This window comes from Alligator mississippiensis, chromosome 15, assembly GCF_030867095.1.
Source record: "Alligator mississippiensis isolate rAllMis1 chromosome 15, rAllMis1, whole genome shotgun sequence".
Taxonomy (NCBI): Eukaryota; Metazoa; Chordata; order Crocodylia; family Alligatoridae; genus Alligator; species Alligator mississippiensis.
The window spans coordinates 2689619-2698247 of record NC_081838.1 but is presented as its reverse complement, the minus strand read 5'-3'; positions in this window follow the sequence as shown (position 1 = coordinate 2698247).

The window sequence follows — 8629 nt, the reverse complement described above, 5'->3', positions numbered from 1 at the left end:
GGTTGGTCTGGGTGATCTAATGGTCCCTTCTGGACTAAAAAAAATCTATGCAGTTGTCTGTCTCAGGGTTTTATGCAGCCAGCCGTCACCGTGGCAGCCAAGTGCCTTTGCACGTAAAATCGATAGCGCCTGCAAAGTGCACGTGGCAGCAGCGTGTGGATTTAGAAGCGGTGTGAGATGCAGACGTCCGCTCGAGGGGCAGTTTGCTCGCAGATTAATGGCAGCACTTGCTTTGCCGTCGTCCCCTTCAATTGATTTGACTTCCATCGTTACTGGGACACGCGGGTTTGGAGCACGCTCGCTCGCTCGCCGCCGGGAGTCCGACTCCCTCCTCACCTGCTGCGCAACGCGGCATGCGACACGGGGGCTGCTCGGTGGGTAATGCAGCTGAAACCCTCCCACGCAGATCCTCTTAGACGCACAGAAAACACGGTTTGCAGCCGATCGAAAGCCGTTGGCTGTCATCCCCTTTTTTCCCATTTAGCACCTAAAATGCCCTCTCCCACGGCTCTCCTTTATCTGCACGGATCACACGGCAGGTCTGATGTGACCAAGCACACGCGAGGCTCGCCGCTGATGCTGGACGGGGCCGTGAAAAACGCTCTGTTTGTGTTGAAAGTGCAAAGGTCCTTCCAAAAAGAAAGCACAAAACATCATTGCTCTTGTTGCAGTACTGCCCAGAAGCCTGTCTTGCCCCAGGACTGGAAAATGGGTAGAAACAGAGGACAGGACGGTGGTCCGTGCCCCCGCAAGCAGCCCACGTCTAAGAGGGCAGTCGCTCTGAGCAGCTAACACGATGCCCTGAATAGCTCGGGACATGGCTCGTTTTCTCCCTTCAATCCCCCGCGGAGCCCGTCTTTGACAAGCCTACGGCCCAGGCATTTTCCTCGTAGTCTCCTGTCTAGCCAGTAACATCAGCAAAGTCTGTCTGAGAGCTGCACGCTGCCGATGAAGCAAAGCCGTCAAGGCACATAATGATGCTAGCTGTGGACGTTAGCCTGAATAACTGAAGAAGGTGGAGGCAGTTGTGGAGTGACACGAGTCCGGCTTGTCTGAGCTAATGTCAGATGCAATCACACCTTGTCCACTGCTCTGGGTAGCCGGGGCAGGGCTGCGCCTTGCTGTGCACTTCCGTGGGGCTGGGCAGAAAGGAGCGGCTCTCGGTCCAGTTTTAAATCTTTTAAGTAATGGTCTTAGTCTTATGAGCAAGGCTTTCAGCCCCTGCTCCAGGGACGCTTACGGCTCCCAAATTGAAGGTCTCTTGCTCCTGCCCCAGCAGTGGGGGAAGACCAGGTCCCTCGAATGCCGAGAGTATTTTAACAAGCCTCTGCAAATAAATCAGATTTCGGAAGTGGTTTCACCGGTTGCATTTAACCCGGTGTCACTTCAACCACAAGCAAGCGAAGGCCCATCTCAATTCATTACGCCGAGGACAAGGACTGGACGACTTCCGAGAGCGCGGGCTGCTGGAGCCTCTGCGCGCGCCGCGGACGCGTTTCCGCCCCAAAAAGCTTTTAGCAACTCCCTGTTCCCTCCCTTGAAAACATAAAGACTCGGAGTGAGCCTCGTAGCCTTATCGAGCAGCTGATGATAATTCATTTTACTTTAAGAATTCATTGCGTTACCGAAGCTTGACGAGCCCCTGGGTTTACACGCGAGTCGTTGCAAGTACGTCTCTCAACAGCTGCTGAAGTCTGCGCAACCAAAACGTGAACTTGCTTTCTGGGAGCTGTGATTCCTATGGGGCTCAGATAGCATGGGGAGGGGTGCAGGATGGACCCACGGATAGAAAGAGGTATGTTGTTGCATACATATCTGTGGAGAGGATAAAAGACGGATGGGTAACTGAGTAGAGATGGTAGCTGGATGGAGGGAGGGATGGATGGAGGGGTGCAGGATGGACCCACGGATAGAAAGAGGTATGTTGTTGCATACATATCTGTGGAGAGGATAAAAGACGGATGGGTAACTGAGTAGAGATGGTAGCTGGAGGGAGGGAGGGAGGGAGGGAGGGATGGAGGGGTGCAGGATGGACCCACGGATAGGAAGAGAGATATTGTTGTGTGTATATATGCAGAGAGGAATAGAGATGGATGGGTAGAGACGGTAGCTGGAGGGGTGGAAGGAGGGGTGTGTCTGCATTTACACCCGTGGAGCTGACAGACGTGGTTAGCGTCCTATCTGAGTTGCTGTTGTGTAACACCTTGCTAGCTGCTCCGGTCTTGGTGGGATTGCAGTAAGTCAGAACTGTGCTGACCTCAGCCTTGCTCCAGATTTACACGGGTTGGTGCAACTGAGAATCTGGCCCTTTATGCATCCCCACCTGCCCCTCGAGGACCCTACCCTGGGCTGGGCACCGAGGCGGACTAGCCAGCCTGCCCTTGCATGCACAAAACCTGCGCGCACGGGAGGTGGGGATGGGAATGGCCCCAGGGTCAGCGTTTATGGGTTGCACTCCCAGACCGGTCCCACGTTGTTCTCGTTTCCTCCGTGGCGTATGGCTAGTACGGATGGCGACCTTCTGTAAGGTGCCTTGAGCTACTCATGACTCAAGACATTGCAGCACAGCAGCTGATAGCGGGACGAATCTTGCAGAACCAGCCCCAGTTCAGAAAGCCAACGGGTGAGATCGGTGGCAGGAGCCGCGTGTTACATCTCTAGACTGCTAATCCCGTGGACCGTGGGCTTCCTAGGAGCAGAAGGACAGGTGCAGCTGCTGGAGCGACAGTTGTGCGACAGCCTTTGTTTTGCAGTGCCGTGACTTGGTTTTTGGTGTAGCGATCCTGCGGCACGTGCAGAAATACTAACCTGCCTATAAGCAAACATTAATTTCAGTCAAAAAGGCCGCGGGCCGGAGACTGCCGCATGTTCGCACGCTGTTCAGAGCTGTGAAGCTCAGCACCCAGTAACGTACCTCCGAGTGCTTTCCGTGTCCCACTCGCCCGCTGCTCTTCGCAGGTGTCTCGCACGGCATCACCCAGGCACGGGCAAACCGGGCGACCGCGCGAGGCCCAGACAGAAAGGGGGCCGAGAATGGTTGTTTTTTTTTCTGTTGTCCCGTTATTATTATCATTATATCTGGTGAAGGGGGGGTCCGATACTAAACGTTCGCCCGGGGCTGCCAGGGGTCTAGGTACGGCGCTGCACACAGGGTTTTTTTTTTCAAAACCATTAACGTGGCACTTACTTCATGTTTCCAAGGCCAGCGGGCTGGGCTGCTGTGAATGTGGGCTCTGCCAGGCCTCATGGTACAGAGCTGGGATGGGCAAACCAGGTTCAAACGCCTCTACCACCGACTCTGCCTGCCTTTAGACGAGTCACTTCTCTTTCCATTTCTGTTCCTTATCAGTAAAAGAGGTTTTCGGGGTATTTGTAAATTCATTTCAAGGGGCAAATCCGTTGTGCGCTGTACCGAGCAAAGCCCGATAGACGAGTCCCAGATTTCAACTGAGCAGAGGTCAATCGTTCAGGTCTGCGTGGCTGTACCACCGGGCGAGCATCCTCCCGCCCAGACCCATCAGTCTGGGGCTTTGGATACTCCCCGAACCCATGTGGGGCATCCTACATGCAGGCCCCAAGGCCAGAGGCTTAATCAGTAAAAGAGATGATGTTAGTTGTTCCTTTGTGTGTTCAGACGGTAATCTCTGAGACGCAGGCAAAGGAGGTCACAACTCTGCTCTGCTTCCAGCCCCGTACAGCCTTCCCCGTTCTGACGGATGTTAAAAAAGCCACATCCGGGAGATGAAAGCCCTTCCCACTGCAACAGGTGGTTTTATTTCACCCGGGGTTTGTGGATTGGTTGTGTTAGCTTGGATTTTGGTGAGTCCTGGTGGCTGCACGCTGAGCCCCGGCCTCTGTAGGCCGTTAGTTTTTATGTCCTGCGGAGATGTCCACCCCGTCCAGGCCCCAGCCAGCGCCAACCCTGCAATTAGCCCTGCTGCTTAACACTAGTGTAAGGGGAGCAGTACTTCCCACTCACCTGACACTGGTGAAAACCACTGCACAGCGGGCACGTCTACACGTGCGCGTGTACTGCGCGGTAAGCAAAACTACTGTGCAGTGCGGGTGCACACGTCTACGCATGCACGCCCGTACTGCGCAGTAAATATGGTGACTTACGCTGACTTGAGTGTAAATTTGATGCCCGCATCATGCAGGTGTCAAATTTACGCCCGATTATTTACTGCGCAGTAACACGCGTGTAGACGACTTACTGCGCAGTAACACGGCATGTGTAGACTGACTTGGGACTAACTTTAGTCCTAAGTCAGTCCACACACTGCATCAATGTGCTCTAATGGCTGTACATGTAGATGCCGGCCTATTCCCGCTTACTGCGCAGTAAATTTAGGCCAGCGTGTAGACACAACCAGCGTGCACGGTAGTGTAGTATCTGGCCTGCGATTGCTCATTTCTAAGCTGTTCCTACCTTTGCCATTTGTGCACACCATGAAACATTGCTGCTGCAAGATAAGTGCTACCTCGCTCTGGTCTGTGTCGAGGAGGAAATTGGAAGCATCTCTTACCGAGGGAGATCAATGAAGAGGAAAGAGACTTAATCACAGTGAAATCTTCTGTGAGCACAAATTAGATTCATGAAGCAGGGTGCCCCTCGCGCTTAGATACCTGGGTTCCCAGTTCGCCACCACACGCACGCTTTGCATTTTTAATTTGGAGAACTCTTAAAACCTCATCTCCCGCTCTTTCGTCTTCCCAACCAGGACCCCCGTTCGAACAAGCTCCTCGGTTTTTATAAACCAAGGGTCGCATACAGCTGGGTTTTTGCCCGCTGTTTTGGGGTTTCTGCTGTCAGTTATTGATGTTTAATACCTCCATTGCCTGAGGAGGTTTCAGTGAGCAATGAAACACTTGCTAATCTATCTGCATCAACCCAGGCAGGAGCAGCATTAAATCTAGGAGAACGCTGCGCTATAACAGACGGCTTTGTGCCAAGAAGTCAGAATTTAAAGGGAAACGCTTGAAGGTGGTAGAGGCCCGAGTTTCAGACCGGTTTCGTTGTTCCAGGCACCGAGACAGTCCACGCTTTCAACACCCCCCAGCCGAAAAATGCAGGGAGGTAAGAAGAGGGGGTCCATTTTATGGATGGAAAGCGCAGTGCAAGAGATACAGGGATTCGCCCAGGGTCACCTGGGGAGTCTGCAGCAGCCTCACCAAGGACAAGCTCGCAGTGCCCAGGCGCGGCGACCGTACCCATTGCAACGGCCAGCACATTTGCAAGGGTTTGCCCGTTTTTGAGCGTCCTCATGTGGAGCCACCTGATCCTCGGAGAGGCGGTGGAGCAATCTTGTCCTTGGATTTAAATGGGTGGAGTGGGTGAAAAGCCAGCTCTTGTGTCTCAGATTGGGCCCTCAGAGGCAGAGCGCACACCGGATGCTGCACGTCTGCACCCGGGAGGGATGCAACGGTGGCAGCGGGGACTGGCATACGGTGCCCTGCATCTCAGCAGTCGATTGCTCTGCGGGAAATGCCCCCGTGCCGCTGAGGCACTCACTTCGCACTCGCACCTCCACGCATTTGGACCAAGCTAACAGGCCTGGACAGCCCTTGCTTTGAAAAGCGCTGTCCTCAAGATAATAGTCTTTTGTTGTCAGGTTAATAAAGTGTGTCCCGTCTCGATGCCGCTTCCTTGCTGAATTGTGTACGGGTGACTGCAAAAGCCAGCCCTGCCGCCCTGCCTCCTTCCCCCTCGTGCGAGGACAGATGTGCAGCATCCGACGCAAGCCTGAGCGGATCTAGCAGAAAGATCGCGGGCTTGGCGGCCGCGGGCTGAGCTCTGCAACCTGTGAGGTTATGAGCACGTAGTCGAGGGAGCGCGAGGAGCGGTGTTGCTCGGGTGAGGTTCTGGTCGAGTGGCCTGTGACCAAAGCCAAGGTGCATTTTCAAGGCCAAGCCTTTCAGAACAAGCTGGGAGGCAAGTCTACACGGCAAAATAACCCCCGCTAGCAAGAGGCGAGCTAGCCTAGGCACGTGGCCAAAGGGCCATGGCTTAACGGCGCACAGGTGCTCATCCCTCTCTTCGAACGCGAGGCACCTGGATGCCGGCTGTCCCGTGTGTGTGCAGATGTGCACACACAGTTCACCCCCCCCCACACACACTCATCCACCACTTTGGAGCAAAGTCTGCATTGCCAGCCCAAAATACGCTGCCAGTTTTAGGTACTTACAACCCTCTCGCACTATCATACCTCCATGTCTCACAGCTTTCACGTGCACCCTGCCAGGGCACGTGGTTGCAGGTGGGCAGGGATGGCAGAAGCGAAGGCTGAGGCCGAGGTGACGGCGCTGCACGCGCGCGCTGCTTTGCTATGGACTTCTCCATTCGGTCACATCTTTCACCCGGGAGCGGAGCTGCCAGCTGCAGAGACGAGCAGCTGATGCACGGGCAGCGATAACTGCCCCTCCTGCCCACGCCCGACGTGATGTGTCCAGATGTTCCCGGCCCATCCTCGGTTTGGTCTGTGCGCAGGACGGAGCTCGCGCAGCCACCCCCTGCTCCGTGCACGCACCGTGAAGCCTGAACGGCTGAGCAGCCTTCACCCACGCCGCTCCGGAGCAGCGATCCTCAGGGAGCGGCAATCATCCGTGGAGCAACGGGAACGCTAAGACTTGTCTTGACTGCCTGGCACAATTACCCTGAAAAAGCAAGGCAAGGCAGAAAGACACTGAATTCTGTCTTTAACTCGTCAGCTTTACTGGAAGAAAAGTTCTTGCTGCCACGACCCGGTAGAAATCGGTGGATTAGCACAAAATCCGAGCTACGCAGATGCGATGGATGCAGCAACCTCAGGCTCGCGTGCTCCTTTGCCACGGGGTGGGGAGCAGGGGCTTGCTTATTATCAAGGAGGCAATGTAGAGGGCTTTTCATCCAAGGTGGGCTGATCATTCCCAAGCGATTTGCGACCGCGCTCGAGCTGGCAGAGCGACGCTGTTTGTCCAGAAGGAGCCAGGGAATTGTTTTCTTGTCTACAACTGGAAAACCTCCATTATACTCAGCTTTAAAAGCAATCAAGTAAACAGCGTGCTCGCAAAAGGAAACTCCGGTCCCAGCCCAGCCGAGGGACCGGCGGGAAGTGAAGCGCGTGTGCGCAGGACAGCTCGCGCTCTCTCCCCCTGCGGGCTTCAGTCATTAGAAAGCTGAGGGTGGAAAGGGCTCCATCGCTGACCCGCACCCGAGGCCCGGCCCGTGGCCTCGTCCCCTTTGTTCACCCACACGTGGGCATGGGGCAGGGGTGAGTTGCCTGCATGTCAGAGCGTCAGGCCACGCTCGTTATCCCGGCAAACCCCATTAGCATTAGAGCGGCTCAGGCATCCCCCGGCACGTGCTGCCCGGTGCTGCTGCAAGGCCAGGGACCGGGCGCTCGCTCCCAGCCTCTAGTGCAATGTCGGTTCAGCTGCTTTCCAGACCTGGTGATGCAGCGACCCGCTGCCGGCTGTGTCCCAGGGCAGCGAGGCAGCGGTGATGTAGCCCAGCATCCTTGGCCTAAAAAGGCACAGACGGCCCGGGGATGAGAACCGCTTGCTATCAGAGTTTAACGTGGCGGTCTTTGATGGGCAAGCTGTCTGTGGTGAAGTGCTTGTGCCACGTACGGCGGTGGGTGAGACTCACGAGAGCCCCCTTTTGTCTTGGGCTCTAGCACTGGAGGCCAAACTGTCCCGCGCCAACTTGCAATGCGTCTGCCCCGCGCCGGCTGAGCGCCCGCGCTGCATCGTGCAGGCTTGGCTCGCCCGCCGGAGGAGCGCGGGAGCATGAGACGATCGGATGACGGGCCCCAGGCGTCCCTGCAGCCCCTGGGCTTCAAGTTGAGGCAGAGCCACGTGAAACGGGCTGACATTTGTGCGCGGAAACGTGTTTGCTGATCTGCAGAAAAGTTCAGTGGTTGAACTTCGGGGTTGTGCTGCCTCCCGCGGCGCGGGTCACTGCACGGACGCCCCTGCCTCCAGGAGCTCGCCAGCTGCGGAGGCGGAGGAAAGACTAGTAATTTCATCTTCCCCAGCTCCCAGGGATGCAGCGACCTTTTCAGGTGCACGTGCAGAGTCTGGGATGGAGCGGGGTGTGAAAGCCAAGCTGCTCAGCCCGGTGGGCTACCCCCGGAGCCAGCCCCCTTGCTGGAGGAGGCCCGGCTCCGTGCAGGTGACAACCACAGGGCAGGATTTTCCGGGCGGGCATCAGGCCCTGGCACCGGCCTTCCTCGAGAAAGATGCATTTCAATTAAAAGAGCAGCCAAACTAGAGCCCTCGTAACCTCGTTACTGCTCCAGCCCCATTTCCATGACAACCCAACGCCTCCCGCTCTCTCTGCTTCACCCACATCGCGGGTCGAGGGCTTTGCTCTTCCCGGGCGTTTGCTTTGGTCTTGTTTTGATTTCCGACTGGTTCTTGTGGTCGATTCCCCCCCCCCCCCGATGTTTTCAAATGGAAAATAAAATTAAAAAAAAAAAGCAGCCTTTTCTTTTCATGAAAAGGAAAGCAGTGCCCCAATCTGAACGTCGGCATCGACGCCAGCTGAGCCCCGACCCTGGGACCGGGAAGCTGAATGGAGGTAGGGCACGGTTGTGAAGAATTAAATTAATTAAAAGAGTAAACAAGCAGAGCTTGAGAGAGTCTCCAT